The sequence below is a fragment of the Plectropomus leopardus genome, chromosome 3 (genome assembly GCF_008729295.1).
Source record: "Plectropomus leopardus isolate mb chromosome 3, YSFRI_Pleo_2.0, whole genome shotgun sequence".
Classification (NCBI taxonomy): Eukaryota; Metazoa; Chordata; class Actinopteri; order Perciformes; family Serranidae; genus Plectropomus; species Plectropomus leopardus.
In genome coordinates this window covers 29179669-29192623 of record NC_056465.1, presented here as the reverse complement: position 1 = coordinate 29192623, position 12955 = coordinate 29179669, and the positions used below count along the sequence as shown (strand labels likewise).

The 12955-nt window shown below is 38.7% G+C and overlaps 1 protein-coding gene across 1 annotated transcript in view; it reads right to left on the bottom strand.

The window, feature by feature from the left end:
• si:ch73-63e15.2 (protein strawberry notch homolog 2) overlaps positions 1-12702 on the bottom strand; it is a 78432-nt gene extending 65730 nt beyond the window's left edge. Inside the window, 1 exon segment of the mRNA XM_042482374.1 lies at positions 12558-12702. The gene's annotated coding sequence lies outside the window, so the exon portion shown is untranslated.
• Positions 12703-12955: the final 253 nt, after the last annotated feature.

The window sequence follows — 12955 nt, the reverse complement described above, 5'->3', positions numbered from 1 at the left end:
CATGGGCTATAAAACACTCGCATGCACGCATGTGTCTAATTACATACGGTGGCAAGGGCAATGTGAAAATCTATGACAAAGAGAAAAAATTATTTTTGCTTTTAGCATTATCCTGCTTTCTTTTGTCTCCCCGGTTAGTTCATTCCTTACAGAGGACAGAATATGTGTGTGGGACAAGCATTTCTCTTCTGTGGCATCACAGAGAAATGCAGGCTCTGCCTTTAAACCTCATCGCTCTATATCCAGTGTATATTGTGGCCTCTTCAACTCTAACATGTATTGTTTTACTTCCAGCTACACTTGTTTCATTGCTTTTCTTTGGGCCTTTTGCTAAATCCTTCTTAAGGTGCTGGGAAAATCCTTCAAAACAAAGCTTCCTCTTCAGGGTGCCCACAGTAGATGTACACACATTTCTCACTTCCACTTTAGCATAAATGGAAGTAAACTTGGGAGTTTATACTTTACATGTGTGCAACTGATCTTAATCTCAAGTCAATAAATTTGTTGCTTACAAGTGTGCAAGGTCCAAAATCAACACCTACCAAGCACCAAATGTGGGTGGATTTTTCGTATGGCGAGTAAATCTCAGATGGCTATCTGCTACACTGGCAGGTTAAAGTTTATACCAAAATTGTCATGTATTAAACTATGCTAAAAATCTCTGCAGCATTTCTGTGTAATTTAGGGGCGCCCTGCTCTGCTACTTCTAACAATCTCTGTATCTCTCTCACAAACACACACCTGCACCGGTGTGCTGATATCTGACAATCACAACAATCACAAGTGCTACTAACTCCGTGGCATTGTTAACCGTACAGGACATCGGCTCATCTGATTAACTATCATTTGCAGCTGCTAAGTAGCGCTGCACACATACTTAGACAAGTTATTAAATATTACAAAAAAGCCCTGTAGTTTGATCCAAGACAGCAATCAGCCTCAGTAACAGAGCTGTACTTTCAGTACGCATGCATGTGCAAGAATGCATGCATAGTACACAAAAGTTTCTCGTGTATCAGTCCTCTGCTGGCATCTGTCTTCACGACTTACAAGACTGCTGACAACGATCATTCAAGCCAATGCACGAAACTCACTCATCACCAATCTGAGTCCATCAGCGTCACCAGTAATCAGGTTAGAAATGATCAAGGCCCAGCTGCTTTACACCAGAGCAGCAAGGGGGCTGTTAGTTGGTTATGATTGCAGAGACTGGCTGGATTCATTAGCTACTCTGATGAAATATTCATAAAAGGAACAAGTTACTTCCCAGGGAAACGCAAGGCTTTGTCATTCACAACCGCCTACATTATTAATTAGCACCTTTTTCAACACAATAGGCCTGGCCACAAGCACAAACCCACACACATGCATGACACATACCCTTACGCACATTAATAGAAGGACATAGACATTAGCTACCAATCTGTTCCTGTTCCCCTCCCCACAAACACCATTTCCATTCAGTATCACAGACATTGCCATAAAGGGGGCTGTGGACAGTTCAGTGACCGGGTAGGACACTGGATGGAGAATAATGATCGAATGACAGTGTAACCGAATCTGCTGTCTTATCAAAAGCCGGGAAATGGAAACAAATTGGGTTTTAGGAGCCTGTTGTTATTGCATTTCGCCCGTTCAAATATTTATCAAAGAGGCTCTCTGGTCTGGGACAGCACGCATGGACCACATTGAACAAACAGGCAGTCATTTGAATGATTTGGTCTAACTGAATGGCAGGGTTCAAAGATTTAGTTGCTTACAAAGGAATAGCGATTAATCTTAATTAGATTCTCATCAGCCTACTCCAAGTGGCTATTCAGCACCATTTTGCCATGATGATAAATATCTCTGTGCCCGCAAACACCAGCTGAATGAAACATTAAAGCAATTTATCCATAATGGAGGAACTTAATCAAGCTCTCGTAGCTCAGAGGATGCCTTTGTTGTGGGTAAATGAAGAAAGAGGAAAGAAAGGTGAAGGCAGAAAGGAGTTTGACAATCAAGGCCGCAGCAGTGAAGAGCAGAGAAACAGAAAAAGATCACACTGGTTTCCAGTGGTTTGATGACACTCATTTTAGGAGCAAATCCTTCTTCTTTTACCACCACCAGCAGCAACCCACCAGAAATAGATCAAAGGCTGACTAGATCAGAGAGAGCGCGATCCACTTAGCTGCCTCTTTGCCCCGTTTTCTTCTGACATCTAATTTCCTTGGAATAGAGGGATGATGACACATGCTAGCTGAGTGCAGCTTCTACACTTTATTGCTCTTGTTTAACTAGTTAGGTGAACAGACAATAGCTTATTTTACCTAAACAAACTTGTATTCAAAGTACTACTGAATACAGACGGCTGGACATAGCCATTTGTTTGTGCCTGTAATTACTGTGCAAGCATTTGATTTTGGATGTATTTTCTCACAGCTGTATGCAGGTGTGTGTAGGTGTGTGTATTTTTCATCTGTGTTACTGTCTGAGCTGATGATGTAAAGAAAGAAAAGGAACCAAATGCAAAGCGCTAACTTTAAAAAAGGGGAGATAAATTGTAAAATGACAATATTATTGGATTACACGAAATTACAGTTAAAGATCTAGTGTGTAAAATTTAGGGGGATATATTTACAGAAATGGAATATAATATAATAAGTATGTTTTCTTTAGCATAGAATAGCCTCAAAATAAGAATTGTACAACTTTTGTTACCTTAGATAGAGCCACTTATGTGCATAGGGAGCAGGTCCTTGTCCACAGAGATCATGTTGCACTGCCATGCTTCTACAGTAGCCCAGAGCGGACAAACCAAACAGTGGCTCTAGACAGGGTCATTTGGGGTTCGGATTCTGCCACCATAGTTAACAGCCCTTCTGCAATGAGCATGTAGGAAAAAATAGCATTTTTTTCTATGTAAAACCTCTTTATTCAGTATTTTTACCTATTTAAATTCCACTGTCCCTTAGTTTTGAAGAGGAGGAGATCTCTGTGGATTTTTCCACTCACTGCAAAAAACTCCTGAGCACCTGGATCAGACATAAGGTGAGCATACATAAGAAGGTGCTGGGATAGCATCGGAGAAACACTTTTTTGTAACATGAAATTACTTTATTAAGTGTTTTTACCAGCTTTAATCACCTGGTGTGTTTGATTTGAAAAGGAGGAGACCTCTGCACATGGGGAGAAGTTTTGGCAGTCCTCCCTGTTAGATGCCACAAAATTCCACTAAATCTTCCACGCTGCTCCTTTAACTCTCACAAAATGCTTTGTTGCCTTTTACTGTAAAAACATTAGCCCAGAGACAAAACTGCCCCTGTATTCTTTTTTTTCTTGTAGTAGATTTGACTTCATCTCTGCACCATATACTTCCCACCTTTAGGCTCTATCAAATCAACCCTTTCATATCTTAGAATTGCCCTTTCTGCAACCTCTCATCCCCAAATTGTTACCATCCCTTGCCCCATATTCTCTCAGATACACTGCCTACTTTCCCATTTCCATTACTACCCCTTTTTCTTCTCTTTAGTGGTAGCCTGTTGTTTCCATATTTCCATCACAATCCCTCTCTTGCCATGTGATAGCCATGTCCCCAATTTGCTTATGCTCATTTTTCTTTCTCTCCTTCTCACCCAGTCTGACCCCCAGATGGATCCTGCTGCTGATTGGAGGCAGCTGGTTCCCTGACTCTGAATCTCCACCCCCTGCCCACCGCTCTCAGTCTTGGTTGTTCCGAGAGTCAGTCAAAACACCAGGGGAAAGCTATCAGATGCACATTTTGCAAGCCAACAACGAAGCACAGGGAAGCAGAATCTGGACTCCTAAAACGAGTACAGGATAGGAGGCTTTCTCCGGCACTGACTGAAGCTCATCCTGAAATGGGAACTGGAGCAAACCTGCGTCTCAGAATCTAAATAGCTCATACTCTTTACATAAAAGTTACATCAGCAAATAATATTATTCCATCGTGCTGAAAAAATACACAGGAGAGTGAAATTCTCTAAATTGCCACTAAAAGTGTTTCAGTTTTCTGACTCTGCCCTGCCAGACAGTCCTCTGCCTCCTCTGCTGTGACCTCACTTCTCTGAGAGGCGTGAGAATATTGCACCACATGTGCAATGTCAGGGAGACTGTCTGTGTCTGTCCTTCTGTGCCACTTTGCTATGCTAACATCAGTTCAACTCAGTTCATCTGTCTGGAATCGACTGAGACGGTTTTGATACTCTTGAACAGTGAAACCACCGCAAGCAAATAAACCATGCAGAAAATAAGCCGGACAGGCACAATTCGTTCTTGAAAAATGATGTAAACGTGATTAGTTGGGACCAGAGAGCAAGGAGTTCAACTGTGCACAACCCATTCAGTGAACATCATGGTCACAGACAAATTTAAGTAATCTCTCTGTTTAACTCTTTAGAAAGGGTATCACCATCAGTTTTGTCTAATTCAGATGCCTTTCACAAGCAGTCTGGTGCCTGGAAAAATTGGTATAATTTCTTTTGAAAACATAGAAAAAGTGCAATAAGCAACTTGGCTAGGAATGTCTAGCTGCAGACAGATTATTAGATATTATCAAAAATAGGGAAGAATGTCCAGAAAACTATATTTATTATTTTTCTGATTTATTTGTTACAGGAAAAATACTATTTTATTTTTTTTCTTGTTTTTTTAAAATTATTTTAAATATTTTTCATTCTTTTTTGTGCTTATTTTCAGGTAGTTTCCTTCTTCTTTCTAACTTTTCAGTAATTTCAGTAATTTTTGTTGGCAGTTTCTTGTTAAGTTACTAATTTCCTTTTTCTCATGTTTCTGAAGAAATCAAGCCAATTTGCTCAAGTATCAAAGGGTTAAAGTTACTGATTTTCTTTGTGTTTATGTAAATAAGTTAATATCAGCTGACATATTTTTTTATTAATTTCCTTATCGCCTAAAAAAACGTGTATCAGTCTACCTATTCAAGTAAACAATATGACTTTTATAAGAAATCTGAATTCCAGTATAGTACTGCATTATCCTATGCCAGTAAAGAAAAAAAGTGTGGTAATGCTTGCCAGGACTCATTCTCTTCTGGCTCTAATCCATTTAATCTTCTCACAAATCCCACCTCCATATCTGTGAGGGATGAGTTGAAGACAAGGAAATACTCACTGTTGCCTCTCTCTCAAAAAAACACCACACCTAAATCCAATCAGCCCATGTCATGACCGATTAATTGACCAACTCTTCAAGAACAAAGGTGAGTTAAGACAAGTAAATAAACCCAGCTGCCAACAGCGCAAATACATATATAGGGCAGGACGACGCAGTTCAACATTTGGCAGAGGGCTGAGATTAAGCTGAACTTGCTGGGGGAGAAGCTGTGCGTCAGAATGAGCTGACCGATACAGACTGACTGATGTTTATCTCTCTCTAACGGTCACATTTAAAATAAATATCCTGGGGATCAATTTATTGTCAGTTCTCTCGTAAACAAAGATAGCAAACATTTACTCATTCTGCATTGCCTGATAAACTTCACCAAACCGTAAGCCTTAGGGTATCCTGTAACATCTTTGTAAAAGGACTGTTACATTTCAAATGCAAGTACATTTCTTCTTCTTAATAATAATAATAATAATAATAATAATAATAATAATAATAATAATAATAATAATAATAATAAAAAAGATTTTATTTGTAAAGCACGTTTCATTTGGAACAATTCTCAAAGTGCTACAAGATCAAAGCATTGGCATAAAAAACCAGATAAAAATAACCAAAATAAAACCATATTTAAAAGTCATAAAAAATAACAGCATGAGCAAGTAAAGCAATCAGCAAGAAATTACTTAAAAGTCATAATTTCTCCTAAAAAGGAATGTTTTAAGGCCTTTTATTCCCTATTTTGTAATGTCTAAAGGACTCTGTGGCTATAAACGGCCTTTCTGACATTTCTAGACAACAAATTCCAAATAATTAAAAAAAACAGTTAGGGACTAATGTTTTTACAAGTATGGCATGCTTTATCAAAGGTGATGTGTGCAGTGATCATATCTACTGACACTGTACCCTCTCACCAGGCAACAATTACAGTGGTGGCCAGTGATATTACCGCGACTGCTTCCACCCTCAACTTTACTATTGTTACTGTACACCCATTTCCTCAACAAGGCATATCTGACCTTTCACTCATTTTAAAGCACCCACATTACAAAGACTTTGTAATGTGGGTGCTTTGTTTATCTGTCTTGTTCCTCTCTGATCATGACTGCACCCACAGTCCCTCACCAGCAACAGCTTCATGCCTGAGGCCACAAGACTGTTGAACTCCTCAGCTCATCATTCTTGTCACTGTCACTTTACATTATATGTCACTGAACCTTTTCACAGTTTTTACAGTTTTGTTGTGTATATACATTTTACTATGGCACATTCTTTTAACATCGTGTCTATTCGTGCAACTTTGGATTTATATCACTTACTTCAAATTTTAATTAAGTTATATTTTATCTTTTATAGATTTGCTATGACTCCTAAAACCTGAAAATGAGTTGGCATTTCAGCACTCCAAAGTCCCTTGTCTCGAAGTCAGTGGTTATTTTTTTGAATGGGTTTTTGATTTGATGCCTGAAAAAAGAAGAATTTTGAGGCTTTTGTGTGTTTTAAAATAGGCGGTTGCAAACATGTGGCTAAATGAGACTACAGAGCACCGTCACACTGTGTCGAAAACAACTTTACAGCATTGTTGTGGTGGTGACGTGAGGTCATGCGACCATAGTGTAGTTCATTTACAGCTTACCATTAGCTTTTTGCTTCTGGCGACTGCATTTAGGCTTCAATAATCCTAAAATTGGTGTTCATGTGTGAAGATTATCTTGCTAAACAAAACTTGTAAGAATCATAAACATTTGTTTGCCAGAGAGCTTATTTTCAGCAATAATCCAAAATCCAATGGAAAAATCCCACAAGTTTTTAAACCTGTGTTTAACTTGCATTACTTTATATCCTTATATGTAGATACTCTTTTTGTTTCTACTTGTATGATTTTATTTTTTTTAAATATACATATGTAAATTGTGGGAAAAGACGGTGGATTTCCGAATATTTTTTACCTTAAACAAAATTGAACTCACAGTATTATAAACAATAATGATCTACAGACTATGTGTATGAAAACTTTTTTTGAGAATGCTGGAATCAAATGTGCATGAGTGCTAGTCAAGATACTGGAATTTCTAACTTTGAAACAGTCCCTTAACAAACAGCAATATTCAATGCCATTTTTGAAACTGCTTTGAATTTGACATTGAGGGCATACAAGCTATTTTTTAATTCAAGATAAATATAGAAGGGTATAACATGACTATACTAAACATCAACGATAAGACAGAGCAAGAAAGCACAGCTGGTATCAGTATCTGTACTGCTAGAAAATGAGTAGTACTGAAACTGTTTCAAATATTCAGAATCAATATTGGTATTTTTGACAACATCAGACTGCACTCAAAAATAATTAGACAAAAAATAAAAGATGAAAACATGCTCATTTGCAAACAACAAGGCCTACATCAAAACTTATCCTCCATAATATACTGGAATACAACTAGTGCTTTTACATTCATCACAGGCCAAACATTAGGGTCAAAAGGATCCCATGTCCGGTGACCTATATCAACAACCCGTCCTGAGATCACGGTCAGGTTGCCCGGTTGAATAGGGTCAAAATAGGATAAAACACATTTGATGTATTTATCGTGTGTCACAGAGTTTGGGCTCTGAGTTTGCTATAAGAATCCCATGCAGGCAGGACAGCCATGTGTTGGAAAACATTATAAGACCGCTCTGCAACAGATGCAGCTCCAAACATTTTACAGTCCCTGTTGTATGTCAGCCCACGAATAACTGTTTGTTTCTTCCTTCTCTGTTTATCACGAGGCTGGTTATAAATCCACTCTGATAACTGAAACAATGACATACAAGGTATTTTATCATCCATCAACACAGACTCTAATATTTCTCTCATATTTCCTTCCTGGATGAGTCCCCATTCTGCAATCATTGTTTGCTTTTCTAAGAAGGATGTTGACACACTTTTTCCACAGAAAACCATAAGGCAAAGCAGAGAGGAACGCCAGATTGTGGCAAGCTCTCCTGCATTTCAGTCATCTCTTTCAGAGCTCTTATGTGGCTTGGGAAAGATCCACATAGCCTGCAGGTCTGGGTACTAGTTGGGACCTGGGATACTCAAATAGCCCATTGTGAAGGACCTGTTTGTTTCTTGTCACAGAGTAGAAGTGAACACTTCGGCCACATATTCCCAACAACCGTCACTTGTTCTTTCACTCTCTTCTGACCAAAACATCCATGTTATGTTTAATACATGAACTATTATCTAATGAAGGCCAGATTCCGGGAAAGCAGGAACTGAATCAAATGTATTACCTAGCCCCGATTCCCCTCCTCCACTCCGCATTTTTCACTCTCACTCTAATCAGCCCACGGGCCATAAATTAGATTTATCACTGGCACCAATTGGAGAGGGGAGAGAAAGGGGCTAGCAAAGATGAAGGCAGAGGGAGAATGGAGGCCAAGGCACAAAGAGCAGGGGGCATGAGCCACGGCTGATCTGTGGATCACAGCTGTTTGAGCTCACACAACCACTGAGTGTTTCAAAAACTAAGATCACAAACAAAAACAGTCTGCTATTTACTGCCAACAACATTTCTGAAAATTAAAATGTCAAATAGGGTTGCCCCCAAATCATTTGATATTAAGTATCTAAAAATTATATTTACCTGGATAATACAGCTGCACAATGCACACTTCAAGTAGTTCAAAGTTATTAAAATGACAGTTTTTGACAGTTTAATAGCTTTGCAATCTTTTTTTTTCCAAAACAACAAAGTAAACAAGCAAACAAACTAAAATGTGTCTTTAGAAACTGCTGTCAAATCCACCTCGTGAAGCACTGTAATAAAAGTACAGAACACTATAAATGAGTTATATAATCACAATTCCACTTCAAATTAGTGTCATATCTTAACTTGAAAATTCCCAGTCACAACAAATAAAAATCAGTCACAGTTTCACTTATTACAGCATTATAGTAAAACTAGTTCACTAAAAATCAACAACAGAAATTTAAAAGCCACATGAAGTGGCAAGAAGCTCAAGTTGAAAAAAAATCTGTTTCTACTTATTGGAATAGTAGCATCACAATAAAACCTTAATATCTGCCGCAGACCTTGCTCTCTGTTTACAACACCTGTGTGACGTGTGAAAAAAGAGTATGTCATTTCCTGCTGATAATTATCCAAATGCATTTATATATATACACATTTAGAAGATTTATAAACATCAACATCTCAGAGGATATATTTTAATATACATAAAAGTTATCAGACAAACTTGTTAATCCTGCTTTGTGAATACCCCCATGCTCTCTGTGTATCATCCTCGGGCTCAAACACAGTATCAACAGATCTGGCATGTTGTGACCCTCAGAGTCCCTGCAGGGCAGACAGCCATCAATTTTCTGACACAGTTGGAAATTAGAAAAGAAGGATCTGTGCAGCACAAATATGCACCTTTATTCTCACACACAGGCTCTATTTGGAAGTTACCTTTGCTATGACTGCTCTTGCAGCCCTGGACACGGGGCTGGCATTTACACAAATCCTTAAGACACATCAAAGTGCACTGGTTGCCAAAAGAAGCTATATTTAAAGTGTGAAATATGTCAACTATTTTGTGAATTACAACTAGTTTGGTTACAACAAAAGACAGAACAAAACAAAAAGAGCACGAGCTGACAAAGACATTTTCCTGCCTGAAGGGTTGTCTCTAAGTACAGCCGTCGTACTTAGAAGTTCTAGTCGTCTAGATTGTTGGCAGGTTAAACAAAAAAGGAGCAGTGAATTATGGTTTTAAGCCTGTATTTCTGCTTGACTATACAATAGTCAAACAGCCTGCCAGTTGCTGTAAAAACTTATTCTGGGAGGGAGAGACAGACCTGGCTGTAAGAGGGATTTGACAGCAAGCAACACCAAGGCCACTCACCACGTCACTGGGGTTAAGGTCACTCGAGTAAAAGACGGGAACCTACCATGTCATTCACTTTACAAAGTAGTATCCCTCAAAGGGAGGGGACGGGAGGTGTGGGGGATATGACATAATTAGAAAAATAGCCGGCCACCACAGCATCCTATCCTGCTGTGTCAAGGCTTGCATGAGGCCTGACTAGCCTTGGCTGCAGGCAACAGACACACTGGAATCTAAAGGGGGAAAATTGCAGGAAAGGAAAAGAACTAGAGGGGACAGCTTTTCAAAGCTGTTTTCATTTCCTCCTGATCGCTTCACCAGTTTTCCAAGTCACCAACAAATAACCCATTATGTTTAGTTTCTGTCACATATAAAGCCAATATTTTTAGATGTTTGTTTTTCTAATAAAACATCTAAGAAATTCAAGAAAACATCATGTTTACCCTTAAGTTATAGCAGTCACAACACGGTGGCACAGTGGCATACATGCAGTATAGCCACCTCTTCCTCGTGAGCAATAAAATCTTAATGTGGTGCATACACCGCTCCAATAATGTGTAACTTAAAGGGGGAACACCATCTAAATTAAGAATTCCAAAATGTTATTTTCATGGCCTAGGAAAGTTCAATCAATATTTGTTAACATGAGCTACTCTCTCTCAAAGCCAGAAACCAGAGAAGCAAGTCTTAAACTTGTGATGTCATAGGGTAGAAAGTCTCGAGCTGCTATTTCGTGTACCCAAAGAATAGTTTTTTTTTTGTTTTTATGCCCATATGAGCTTTATTCTAATATAGTGTTCTCGGTTGTGAAACTGAAAATGTACCCTTATGTTCTGGGTGCTCTTGGTGTCCAAAAAATGAGTCACAGGTCCAATCTTAACGGACCGTAAGTGACTTAGAAAGTATAAGTTGTAAAAAAAATAGACTTTATTTTGAAGTTCCTGGAATTTCTGGCACAGAGCTTTTATTTTGAAGTGCTGCATCTGTTTATTGTAGCAATATGTTGTATTTCTTTGTGCTCTAAGCCACTGTATTGTTTATATTTTGTGAAATAAAATTTAATATGTGGTATTAATCATATGCCTGGAGCTTGAACTAATGACTAAGGAGAAATCTGGATCCCGTGGTTGGGCACCGTTGATTTAGAACATCCGTCCTAATTCATTTTCTATGGAGCAGCTCCTGACTTAATACCCTATGACATCATAAATTTTGAGTTGTAACAAATTTGGGACAGAGTTGTACACAATAACTTATATTTATAGACTTTCATAGATCATGGGGAAAACATATTAACTTTGAAAATGGACGTAGTTCCCCTTTAAGTAAAAAGCATATGAGGATACACAAGAACTGTATAATGTTTACAATTAGCTGCCATTGCACAACTGACTGCGTAGCCGAGTTAAGTTTATTTTTCCTAAGGATACGGTCTTACTGACCTACAGTTACAACGTTACAATTTTCTTTCTTATTTATGTATGTAATGATAATACACGACAGAAACAAAGTGAGACTATATCTCAACTAACTTTCCAACTAACTCAAAGTGGCCTATGTAAAACATAACATTGCCTTACCTGCAATTCAACTCGAGTTAGCTAATATTTCCAAGTGTGCGCATTTAAGTGCGTATACAATGACTCTAAGCAACGTTTTCGCAGATCAGATATCACAGTAAGCCGAAATGTGGCTTCTTCTTAAGAAAGGCACAGACAGAGACAAAGTGGTCTCCGTTCAGCACAAAGAAAGGCAACCAGGGCTTTACGTTACAGTGTTACAGCCACTACTGTTAGCTTGTCCATCGACAAACGATACATTTAACAAGCGCTAGCAGGAGAACTAACGTCGGCTACAAAACATTTCTCGACTGCCCACTTCTATTTCTCGGGCTAAAAATCACAGAAGGATAAATATAGCGATATCGTACACTAATTTGATGATACTAAGCATACTTTGGAGAGCCAATTGTGCTAGCTAGGTTAGCATAGCTTATAGCCCTTTTCTGACTTTGGGTATGTTCGTTTTGTACATTGCCTGCGTATGTTATTGGATTAACGTCGCTAACTAGTGACTTTGTTGCAGAAAACCTTAAACGATTTTGTGACACTATTAAGTTTGCGAAGCAAGCATACAAGGTACCATACTGTAAAAGTAACGTTAACATGCAATATTTTGATGTGCAACAAAACTATCACAGTTGCTGGTTAACTGATATCAACGGCATATTACTAGCTAGCTACGTACTAACTAGCTAGCTTGTAAAGCTGTTGGCCTTTCTTGACGACGGCACAGTAATGCAGACGTAACAACAAAACAGCGTATCTTTTTTTATTTCTTGCCACCCCATATTCTTATGGTCTCAACTCATTCCAAGTTTGCCGATAAAGTCGCTTTTGATAACGCTAAACTAAAGTCAACGGCTGAGGAACCGGCGTAGCCCGTCGTTAAAAACGTGCGCGCCTAGGAGAGGCTGCCCAGGACGCATCTTGTTGTAAGGCATCTGCCGATGTGTCGCTCGCCTTATCACAATATCCTCAAATTACACTTACCGTTAGTATGTTTATGATTCTCAATCCAAACCCCGAGCACACTAGTTGATTTTGAACGAAGACTCGCGTCAAAGTAAAAGAAATAAGGGATTTTATCCAACTTGTTCGTCTTAGTTGTTTTCCCCACTTCCTGATTGAGACGGTGCCATTTTGAATAGCGAAAAATATTTCCGCCACTGGCGTCACGCGTCACAGTGCTGCTCGGTGATCGCGAGCAGAAAACAGCCAGGCCATAAATAGTTCATCACCCGAACCAATGCTGCAAGTTACAACAAATAAATACATAAATAAGATGCCAGATCAGACGAGAAATTAATTACTGACAGCTTAGTTATTGGCCTTAATTTCAACGTATTATTAAAAAAACGATAAACTAATAGTCAGTGATGTAATGTAAC